This window comes from Sinocyclocheilus anshuiensis, unplaced genomic scaffold (assembly GCF_001515605.1).
Source record: "Sinocyclocheilus anshuiensis isolate Anshui unplaced genomic scaffold, SAMN03320099.WGS_v1.1 scaffold1000, whole genome shotgun sequence".
In the NCBI taxonomy this organism is placed as follows: domain Eukaryota; kingdom Metazoa; phylum Chordata; class Actinopteri; order Cypriniformes; family Cyprinidae; genus Sinocyclocheilus; species Sinocyclocheilus anshuiensis.
In genome coordinates this window covers 36,948-49,087 of record NW_015552600.1, presented here as the reverse complement: position 1 = coordinate 49,087, position 12,140 = coordinate 36,948, and the positions used below count along the sequence as shown (strand labels likewise).

Here is a 12,140-nt window from a genome sequence, read left to right as displayed (position 1 = left end):
CCCCACTGCTGGGTCACTATTGGACAGAACACGGGCTGGGTTGTTTTGACCCAAGTGCTGGGTTTTACCATTTAACCCAGATTACTGGGTCATTCATTTGACCCAACCAGTGGGTGAAATTACCTCTCTTGCTGGGTTGTGTTACTCATGTGTTGGGTTTTAATGGTTATAAAATAAAATGAATGTAAAATTATTGTTGCCCTGTAATACAATAAAACAAAGAGATCACTGTAAATGTGTTTTTAATTACATTTAACGGTTTATTTTAATTACTTTTTTTTTTACATTTTGAATACTTTTTTATACAAGTTTAGAATACAAATGTTAAAACCCCAACCTCCCCCACAGACAAGGAGCCCTGCAACAAAAGCAAACTTTAAAAGGATGATTAAACGTGAAAACTGTTGTCCTAAAAAAATTAACAGATGATAACTCATATCCATCAATCTCATACACAGCATGCTGGAGAAACTTCAAAGTAGGGGGACACTGCTTTGTGTAATTAACATCAAACACACACAAAAAAGCTTTAAAATAAACAATCAGTCTCCAGCAAAGAGTCTCTCAATGTTGTGGCCTGGCAAGTCTGGCACATCCACCTGGTCTCGTCTCCAAGGCACAAAATGTGGAACGATGCTCCAGTCGTCTGCATTCTGTAAATACTCCACCATGTTGGTCCCCACCTGTTGATTACACAACATCACTTAGTGTTAGAATATAACTGACATGTAAATCAAGCTTTTTTGTGGAATGGAAAAGAGCCTGACCCTGCATAGACAGCAACGCAACTACCATGTTCAAGGCCCAGAATGGTAGTAAAGACATTGTTAAAATATTTAAAATGTAAGAAGGAATTGTTGAATAAAGTCAATATTTTTGTTTTCTTTACGCACAAAACGTATTCTTGTAGCTTCATAAAATTACGATTCATCCACTGGTGTCACATGGACTATTTTACCGATGTCCTTACTACCTTTCTGTGCCTTGAACGTGGTAGGACCCGTGCTGTCCAAGGAGGGTTAGAGAGCTCTCGTATTTAATCAAAAATATCTTAATTTGTGTTTCGAAGATGAATGGAGGTCTTATGGGTTTGGAACCACATGACAGAATTTTAATTTTTGAGTAAACTACACCTTTAAGAATTGCAGCTTTTTTAAAACTTTAGTTGTTAAAAATAAACAAAAATAAATTTTAAAAAGTGCAGTTTTATGTTTTAAAACAGAGATAGCGGTAGAGAGGAAAAAGTTATGGCTTGACATTCAAACACCTTAAGCCCGAGACACAGCACGATTTTAGCAATCCTATAAGATCATTGCATGTCACACTGTGCGACATGGATCTAATAAACTTGGCTATGACGTGTGTAGACTGTACAATGATGACACCTATTGACTCGTAGTCTACAACGCAATACTATATATATATTTATAGCATTACTATAAAAGAATAAAACGTCATCAGCATGCACTAGTGGTAAACCAAAAGAGCATAATAAGTCACACTTTAGCAGTTGCAGTTTTTATGTGTGCTGATGTAACCGGTCAGCAGATGTAACCGGTCCATTCACTGTTACCATCATCTGCGTTGTGTGTAAGAAGACCCAGGACACTTTCACTTCTGTTCACCAAAAGAGGATTTATTTACAGCCACGCCCAGCATTAACTTCACTCTGTCTGTGGATTAACATGAATAAAGTTCATATCTCTCTTTCTTGGGCATTCCATAAAGACATTCCTCTCCCCAGCATATACAATGCGAACTCACTTTGTGCAACAATTGAGAAAGACACTGTTAACACTGAAACATTATAGTATTAACAGTACAAGAATAAAGAAAGAAGAAAATAAACAATAACAGTGAAATACCTGTGGATTAACATGAATAAAGTTCATAACTCTCTTTCTTGGGCATTCCATAAAGACATTCCTGTATGACATAATATTTGTTAATTAATGACTCAAAACCATGCCAACAGCATATCATACGGCCCACACGATATAACTTCACATTCTTAATCCACTCGCATATAAAACTTATAACAGAACACTGCATATAGTCTCAGTATCATTTACAATAGAATATTTAGTCGATTTATACACTTTGCAAACTTTATTCACTTATAAAATGAAGAGCTCTGACAACGCTTACCTCTCCCCAGCATATACAATGCGAACTGAAGAGAAGCGCGCACTCACTTGAAAATGGCGTCAGTAGAGCGCCAGGAGAATTTTTCAAAACAAAAGTATGTAAACAGTGAACAGCAGAATCAACAAATATTGCTCAAAGAAAAACAAAAATAAACCAATAATACAATAACAAATAAATCCGTAGTGAAAAAGCAATGTGTTACATTCAAACTGTATTCACTATAACTCGTTACATTCACCCTTTCCGAATTTCACTAAAATCCGTACTGGTTCCAAATCAAATGACTGGTACAGATCTACAATGAAACATTCATTAGTTCAACTTGAGAGTTACCCACTATTAGGTCAAGAAAAACCTCAGGGTGATCAAGCCTAAGATCATCTTGGAACATTACGATGCCTGGTACACCATAATATGACCTGACCCTTGTATTTTATCATTGGAATCAAAATGTCTTTTCACATCATACAAAAACAAAACACAGCAGAGTTATCTTTAGAACAAAGAACGAAATGACCCAGTTCTCTTTTTCAGATTACTTCCTACACCTTGGAGGTAAAAGGGTTTCTGAACCATTTACTCAATTAATCTATTCACTTTCTTAACAACTCTACCTGCTCATGTCTTAAGACCCTGAACATCAGGAACTTGAACTTGGGTGTCAGTGTCAGTTTGAATGTCAGTCTGAATTTGTATATGTGTATCTGTGTCACAGTCAGGAATAACATCAAGAGATGTTGGACTGGCTTCAGCTTCGCTCTGAGGAAGATCCCTGCTACTATTCTCTTTAGTCTGCAACTGATCACTGGACTCTCTTCCATCCGAATTGAAATGGTCAATTCCAATCACTTTCTCAACATCAGAGTCTTGAACTGCAGGACTTTCAAAGTCGTCATTCACCCATCTCATGGTTCTTTCCTCCAGGTCCCTCGGATCGAAGTCTTCGACACAGAACTCACTCCTGATGCTATGTGTCTCACACTCTGACTCCCCTGTAGAAGGTAGTATGCGTCCCTCCTCATCAGGCGACTCAACAGGTAGGAAAACTAATATCCAACAGCAGGTTCCTGTGCACTATCCCCACATTCCCTTTCTCATCCTTGAGTTTGTAAGTGTGCGTCTGCAGGTTCCTGTCCACTACAGTGTACACTACAGGGTCCCACTTACCAATATCCAGAGATGTCCCTCTGACTTTCTTGTTGTAACCTTTTGCCTGTTTCCTCTGCTCTTTTTCAGAATGTTGCTGCGCGATCTCAGCCGCTTCATGGAGGTACGACATCAACGACTTCAGGTAAGTACCATGATCCACAACTACAGGGTCATGTAGCACCTGTCTGAACATAACGTCCACCTGCAATCTCGGTACACGACCAAACAGAAGCTGGAATGGAGCGTACCCCGTCGTCTCGTGGACTGTGGCGTTGTAGGCAAAGATCAACGTTTGTATTTGCTCTGGCCATTTGTGCTTCTCTTTCAGAGGCAGGGTTCGGAGCATACTCCATAAAGTTCTATTAAACCTCTCTACTCCTCCATTTCCCATGGGGTGGTAAGCGGTGGTGTGAGACTTAGCGACTCCTGATAGTTTTAACAACTCCACTAGAAGGGTGCTTTCGAAGTTGGCTCCCTGGTCAGTGTGGATGCGACTCGGGAATCCGTACACACAGAATACACGGTCCCACAGCTTCCTTGCGACTTTTGCCGACTGAAGTCCGATCCGTGGGCTTGAACTTCCTGTAAGTTCCTGCTTTAGTTTCTCCCTTGATTCCTCTCTTCCTTCTCTGCCCAGCCGTGAGAGCAAAGAGTGGCTTTGCCAAAGAAGAACATCCAGGAATGAAATGTTGGTAATATAAGATCATACCAAGGACTGGTTTAATTCTTTGCACTGATGGAGTGCATCTATCACCTTCCATCAGATCAAACTTGGACAGCTTCGAGATAACTTCAACTTTAGCAGGATCTACAGAAACTCCATCTCTGTCTATAATGTGACCCAAAAACTTTACAGAGGTTCTCAGTAGGTGGCATTTCTTAGGACTCGGCTTGAGATTGTACTGCCTCAGATGACTGAACACGACCTCTAATCTTTCTAATGCCTCCTGCTCATTTGGAGCGAACACCAACAGGTCGTCAAGATAACATAAGCTGCTAAAGTTTAAGTCTCCAAAGATGCTTACCATCATTCGCATAAAGGAGGCTGGGCTGTTGCATAGCCCTTGCGGCATCCTATTATACTCGAGCAGCCCTACAGGAGTCGTGAACGCAGTATATTTCTTGTCCTCTTCGGCCATGGGTATATAAAATCCTGATGTCAGGTCAATGGTGCTGAAGAGAGTGTTTCCGCCTAGAGCGGCTAAGCAGTCGGACTAATGTGGAAGTGGATGTGCATCCGTTATCATTCTTGCATTCACCCATCTGAAGTCTGTGCATATCGGTGAACAAAGCCCTTTACTTCGCCATAGTCCAAAGCATGCTTGGAAAACACATCGTTGTATCTCTCCAGTAATTGGACTAACTTCTCTTTTGTTTCATGGCTGACAGAACAAGACTGGATGTCAAGATCAGCAAGGCCAACAGTTTCCAATCGCTGTCTGAAATCAGCTGATGAATTAGGTAAGTGCTGACTCTCCTTCCCAAACACCTCAGCTCGACTCAGCCCTTGGAAAAGTTCAAAATCCTCCACGGCGACACATGGGAATACGTCTGCCAATTTGCGATTTCTCTTGAGTGTGACTGGCTTGTCAGAGACGTTGGTGACTTTTAGGGGAACCCAACAATCACCCCATAATGGCGTAACAACTCGCCCGACCATGATGTCTCGTGACACAGACCTTGAAATCGTTGGTTCCACTACAACTGTGCTCTCTGGTGACATGGGGACATTTTTTGGCAACTTTCCCCAGACAAGGTGCTCCTGTCTTGCTAAGAGGGTGACACATTGCTGTAGCTTGATTGTTCCCACCTTGTCTGGCAACTCTGAGCCCTTCCACCGACACATGTTGGCCATAACATCAAGGAACTGCTCACATCCTGCCATTGGTTCCACTGTCTGATTAGAAATAAGTTGCCAGTAATCCCTGTCGCCTTTCATGTGATGTGCGAGGAATTTGACCACATTTGTGCCAATGATTAGATCATCCCGCTGGCCGGGTACAACGAGAATAGGCACTAGGCAGCTCTCTCCATAAATTTTCAATTCAACCTCATACATACACTTTGGCCTTGTAACTATACCCCCGCATCCTACTAGAATGACTTCCTGTTGAAGGGGTGTGGGTGGAGGCAATTCATTCTCACTTAACATCCTCTTTTCTGCTTTGTCACTAAAGGTGCAGGCCATGAACCCTGTATCAAGCATTCCCTTCATTGAAAACACATTATTTACACTGACTGGTGCATGGAACAATTCATCGAATGCCTCAACTGCCTGGACATTTTTGCTATCACTTTGGTTCCAGTGGAAGCCTGTGCACATGCATTTTCATAAAACTGATGAAGATCAACACTCTCTAGGGGTTCTTCACTTGTGCCCAAGCATCCCCCTTCCAAATGTGAGCCATCTAGTTTAAACCTGAAAAGCCCCTGAATGGTGCCGGGCCAGGTCTCGACCTGTCACTTGTACAGTCTCTCTTACTATGCCCAGGCTGAAAGCACGCAAAGCACAGATGTTCCTGCCGACAGTGCGTTACAGTGGAGCGATCTGGAGATCTGCATACTCTACAGAGCTTGCCTTGGGGCTGGTGAGATGGCATTTGGACATTTTGAGACAGTACACGATCAAGAAGATTAATCAGAGCTCTCATACAATTGTCGTCACCCTGTATAGTGTGTGCAGTGCTGACTCTGCTACACTCACCTGGCTCTATTGGAGAGCCAACATCTGCTTCATCATCTTCGTGGGACGTCTGAACATGAGCGGTGACATGCCTTGTAGCAGTATGACGTTTTGACTTGATTGACATCTGCTCTTTTAACTCTGTCTGGTACCGATCAAGCTGCTCTTGGATCTCCTGTGCTGTCCATTTTTCTGGAGCTTTGAAACGAAAAACTGCAGCAAGAGTAGGAAGGGTCCATAGGTCCTCATATGGCTTGTTAACTGAGGGGTGTTACAGAGTATTTGTTAAATAAAGCTAACAAAATATATATTTTGTGTTTGATTGGTTGATTGATTGGCTACAAGAGTCAGGGCAGTACTTCACAAACATCATGGCCGCTTCTTGACATGGATCCTCAATTCATCGTCCAAGCCTCTTTAAAGCTTCCTCCGCAAGATCCACTGCTTTATTCAGCCACAACCAGTATTCAACGGGATCTTCTCCTGCTAATGGAACAGTGCCATAGAAGTCAGCCAAAGGCATACATGAGTAATTAACATCACTAAAACGCTGTTTCAGGATGTCTATGATAACCTTTGGGTTCTCAACTGGGTTTAAAGCTGAATTACAATGGAGAGTGACTCTGACGACATCCTTCGCTTTACCCATCAATCTGCTTAAAATCTCTTGATGCTGCTCTGCTAATGGTATTCCTCTCTTTCTCAGATACCTGTCCATCAGCTCCTCCCATTCACGTACACCAAGCTTGTCTGATGCATCTCCGTGGTACACTGGGGGCTCTTTTGCTTCACTCTGCATGACCAACCTCACTCCAGTCAAGTTAAGTGAAGGTATTTCTGTGAATGTCTTGCTGGTACCTAAACCTTGTGTTTGTGCACCTCTATTCTCTCCTTCCCCAAAACTAGCCTTCCTTTGAGATGCTAACATTGTCTGACCAACTTGTTGAGCGATATGTGCTATCAACCCTTGCCAGTTTGGATCATTTATGTCTGGAACAGCTAAGGGCAAAGTGTCAGCTGTTGGATTGGGAACATTATCAATTACACGTGTAGAGCACAACAAATGAGGCGTTCTGTTCACTCTACTCTCCCTTTCAATTGGAGCGACTGAAGTTTCACCAAAAATGTTCCCCCTACCAAGACCCAACCCAGTCATTGTTTCATCAAATTCATCTCCGTTTGAACTAAATGCCATTTTCAGTTTCATAAACAAAATAAATCCAACAGAAGATAAATGTCCAAATAGAATAAACTATATCAGAAAGTATCAGTCCGAGAATAATAATTACTTGATGAGGAAATGCACCAGTCAATATGAAAATGTCAAATGTCTTTTTGTATTCTCAAAAGTTCTTCACTCACAAAACCGTGAACCTCAAAGCAGCGTCCCTCGGTGACCCGACTGACACAGATCCTGAAGCAAATCTTTATCCGGGTCACAGCACCAATGTAACCAGTCCGTTGCTGACCGCTGTTACCATCATCTGCGTTGTGTGTAAGAAGACCCAGGACACTTTAACTTCTGTTCACCAAAAGAGGATTTACAGCCACGCCCAGCATTAACTTCACTCCGTCTGTGGATTAACATGAATAAAGTTCATATCTCTCTTTCTTGGGCATTCCATAAAGACATTCCTCTCCCCAGCATATACAATGCGAACTCACTTTGTGCAACAATTGAGAAAGACACTGTTAACACTGAAACATTATAGTATTAACACAGTACAAGAATATAGAAAGAAGAAAATAAACAATAAGAGTGAAATACCTGTGGATTAACATGAATAAAGTTCATATCTCTCATTATTGGGCATTCCATAAAGACATTCCTGTATGATATAATATTTGTTAGCCAATCAGTTACTCAAAACCATGCCAACAGCATATCATACGGCCCACACGATATAACTTCACATTCTTAATCCACTCGCGCATAAAACTTATAACAGAACACTGCATATAGTCTCAGTACCATTTACAATAGAATATTTAGTTTACCTCTCCCCAGCATATACAATGCGAACTGAAGAGAAGCGCGCACTCACTTGAAAATGGCGTCAGTAGAGCGCCAGGAGAAACTTTCTAAATAAAAGTCTGTAAACAGTGAACAGCAGAATCAACAAATATTGCTCAAAGAAAAACAGAAATAAATCAATAATACAATAACAAATAAATCCGTAATACAATAAAAAGGATTTTAGTGAAAAAGCAATGTGTTACATTCAAATTGTATTCACTATAACTCGTTACACTGAAACAAAGTGGAAGCGTCGCAAGAGAAGGAATAAGAGCTTGAGGTAAGCAGTTTTATGTTTTAGCGCCATGTCGCGTTGATGTCATGTTGCATTTTTATTGGTTGGTCAGTAAACATGGATCGTACCAGCAAACACACTGTGCAATGATCATGCTGTATCGTAGGCTATCTTTGGTCGTAAGACCGTGACAACGGCCGTTTTTGAACCTTTCTCGCTGTACGACATAGTGTTGCATTAACATTTAAGAAGTATACTGTATATAACAATTTATATTTCTGAAGTAGTAATTCTGACTTTTCTGCCCTGGTGTTCATTGGTAACCATGAGTGTTGATTCGAAAATCAACTATTATTAGTGATTAGACTATTAAAAATCTAATAACTGCTTTTCACTGGATTGCCTGATTTCAAAAGGATGTGAGACAAGCAAGAGATATTTCAGCTTATTTATTTATCATGGTAAAATTACCAACTAACAATGCCCACATTTCTAAATTAATGAGGACCATTTAGTGCTAAGGCTCAAACACTTCAGGTACTGTAGGTGAACTACAGTGCAATGTTAGCGACAATTTCCTCAATAATAAGGTAAACAAAGTTGTATTTACCAGTTGGTACGAGTTGGAAAAGTGTGAAATACAAAAACAAAATCATAACAAAACATTATACGAAATAGCTTACCTGGTGTCACCCATTACTAAGTGCAGTTTTTACTCTCGCTGGGCATACAAAAGAATCGGTCACTGATAGTGGCCCAGTTTTCAAAGAGTTTTGGCGCTGCTTCAGGATGAAGTTGCTTGAAATCTTGTGATAAGTTTTGAAAACAGAAAGGAAAAAAGGTAACTAGAACAATACTGTTTAAAGAAATATGCGCTTGCAGTAAGCACCTGTTAGGAAAGACAAGAACACAATACTAAGAGATTTGACTGATTATTAGACATTCAAACAGGTATCCCTGATTAACACTGATTGTATCGCCGCATGTGAGGGGCTAAAACAAGGTACATATGACGTTCGGATTCATTCGAAACGCGTTTTCCCCCTTTTAATACGAAATGAATCCCTGATGAATAAGATAAGCTACAATTTAAACTACACATTTCAAAAGGCTACAGATATAGCTGGTTTTCAAACAATATAACGATGAGATTTTGTCAAAAAAAAACATAATCAGCTAGCCATGGCTATATAATGTTTCACAGACTAAGCAAACAGTCCCCATACTCCCATATCAAAGATTGTAACGTATTTTAAACGGTGAAATGAGCTTGCTACTACCACAACTTAAAATATAGGTAAATATTCATAACTACCATAAAATACTACCCGCTGTGAGTAATTTAGCGTGCGCCTCGTCTCAGAAGTGAAGATTCAGTAAGTTTGCCAAAGAATGAAAAACTAATGAACCAGTTGCTGGGTCAAAATAACCCAACCAGCTGTTTATCTGTGAATGAACTCCTTACAACTCAGTTGACCAGAACAAAGCTCTCGAAAGTTTTTTCTTTTGTGTTTTGTCAGAAACATTAGCCGAAGACTGTATTTGAACTTACGTTACCCCCTTGCTTCTTCTTCTGACAGGAATTCCTACATTATGGCAGTAGACTTTCCGCGCAGGAAGTGAAGAATCAAGTTGAAGTTGCAAAGAATAATAAACCAGTTGCTGGGTCAAATTAACCCAACCATCGATTTATCTGTGAATGAACTCCTTACTACTCATTTGACCCAGCATGAGCAACCCAACAGTGTGTTTACAGTACCCCAAACAACCCAGAATTTTGACCCAGCATAGTCAACCCAACAATGTGTTTAGGCAAGGCAAGGCAAGTTTATTTATATAGCACATTTCATACACAATGGTAATTCAAAGTGCTTTACATAAAAGAAAAGAAAATAATAATAAAAAAAATAATCACAACAATAAAACAAGGAATTTAAAAACTTTGAAAATGATTTAAAAATTGATTTAAGAGGTTTAAAATTAATTTAAAAGAGTTAAGAATATAAAATTATTATACATAAAATATAGTGCAGTCAGTTCGGACATTGCACAGTGCTCATTCAGTAAATGCACAGCTAAACAGATGAGTTTTGAGTCTGCATTTAAATGTGACTAATGTTTTAGCACATCTGATCTCTTCTGGAAGCTGATGACTTGATTTTTAGTTGTTAGACCCCTAGAGTCAAGGTATGCATTCACCTTGAGAACTTCATCTCAAGGTGAATCGTTTACAGAAACAACCCAGCACTTTTTTGAGTGTACACAGAGCCGTAGTTCACTGAGAAGCTATACAAACAGCTTTCATAATCGTATGATTATATCGTCTAAAATTTTTTTCCGTAACTTGTCAGTGAATAATCGTGCAGCACTACTGTCACGTCTGTACACCAGCCTTCATTGATATAAATACACAATCCACCGCCTCTTGTTTACCCTGGCGACTCGGTGACGCGGTCAGCTCGCTGTCCGGGATGGCTCCGTTCAGCCAGGTTTCCATGAAGCAAAGCGCAGCAGAGTTTAAAAAGTCCTTGTTTGTGCAGGTGAGGAGTCGTAGTTCATCTTATTTATTTGCTATGGAGCAGAGATTCGCCAGATGAATGCTCGGCGCTGGAGTCGTAATTTCACAAGCTTCCCTCGCTTGCGTCGCCTGGAGCGCTTGTATAGGAACGCAGCTCCTCCGACTAAAATGTCTAGTAAAACATCTGAATGCTCAAACGTCGACAGAAAATTATTTGGTGTGCAATTTCTGATGTCCAGGAGTTCATTTCTAGTAAAGCTGACCGGGAAAAAGTTGCTTAAGACAGGACAAACAAACAAAAAAAGTACACGTACCAATGAGCGACAAACCGTGGCTGCCATCTGCGGCACCATCTTGCCAATATAATAATACTGTGATAATATATGAAATAATCACTGATTACACAAAGGAAAAGAAAAAGCTTTGAGGACCTGGAAGAGGAACACTGTTTTCCAACTCAAAGCTCCGTGCCCACACGTCAGTGGCAGCTCTGACTTCTGTTCGGGCCTTGGTTTTACCAGGGTAGGTTGCACTAGGGTGACTGAACTGCCGGAATCCAACAAGGCCTGCACTGGTTTCCCCTCTAGCTTGACCATCCGGCTGGGGCCCGGGGAAAGTCTGTCCTGGTGCAGGAAACACCCGGCCAACCAGGCTCAGGCCGTCGGTGCTGGGGGTTCAGTGGGCATTGGTTCATCCCTGAAGTCGGTCTGCGCCGCCGCCAGCTCGACCGCTTCCGCCAGACTGTGGATGTCCTGTGGATTTCGCATACTGACCGGGCGCCTCAGCGGGCGGGGCAGCGCCCGTAGCAGCCGGTCGATGAGGACTTTCTCCGCTACCCGGTCAGCAGTAGGGGACCCGGCGAGAAGCCACAGGTGAGCCAATCGGGCCAGTTGCGCAGCTTGCGCTCTCACTGTCTGCCGTTCATCATAGGTCCATTGATAGAACTGTTGCGCAGCCCCCATGGGAGACAGGCCCACCCTGGCTAGGATTTCGGCTTTGAGCTCGTCATACTGTTCATTCCGGGGTGCCCTCAGGGCATAATAGGCCCGCTGCGCTTCTCCGGTGAGGAAGGGGGCGATGATGCGAGCCCACTCTTCCTGGACCCACCCCTCCCGGGCCGCGATGACCTCAAATGTGTGGAGGTAAGCCTCGATGTCATCGTTCTCGGTCAACCGGACGAGGTATTGGTGAGCCTTGACGGCCACTTCCGGGAGGGGCATGCGCCCCGCCATAGAACACAGACTCGGTACTGATCGAAAGTGCCCCGTAGGGTGATTTATTGCCCACACACATGCTCGGAGGAATGGTGCTCGGTGCCCGTCTCCACTCGGTGCTCGTGGTGTGAAGTGCCGTGGTGCAGATCCTTCTCCCAGGGTGCCGTCAGAGTCTG

General features: G+C 42.1%; 1 long non-coding RNA gene across 1 annotated transcript; it reads right to left on the bottom strand.

Moving 5' to 3' along the window:
- Window positions 1–336: 336 nt before the first annotated feature.
- LOC107665745 (uncharacterized) lies at window positions 337–2,236 on the bottom strand. The gene is made up of 4 exons (XR_001631592.1): window positions 2,149–2,236; window positions 1,866–1,926; window positions 1,574–1,673; window positions 337–683 (listed from the first exon to the last, which is right to left on the bottom strand). It is a non-coding gene; the product is annotated as an uncharacterized LOC107665745 (long non-coding RNA).
- Window positions 2,237–12,140: the final 9,904 nt, after the last annotated feature.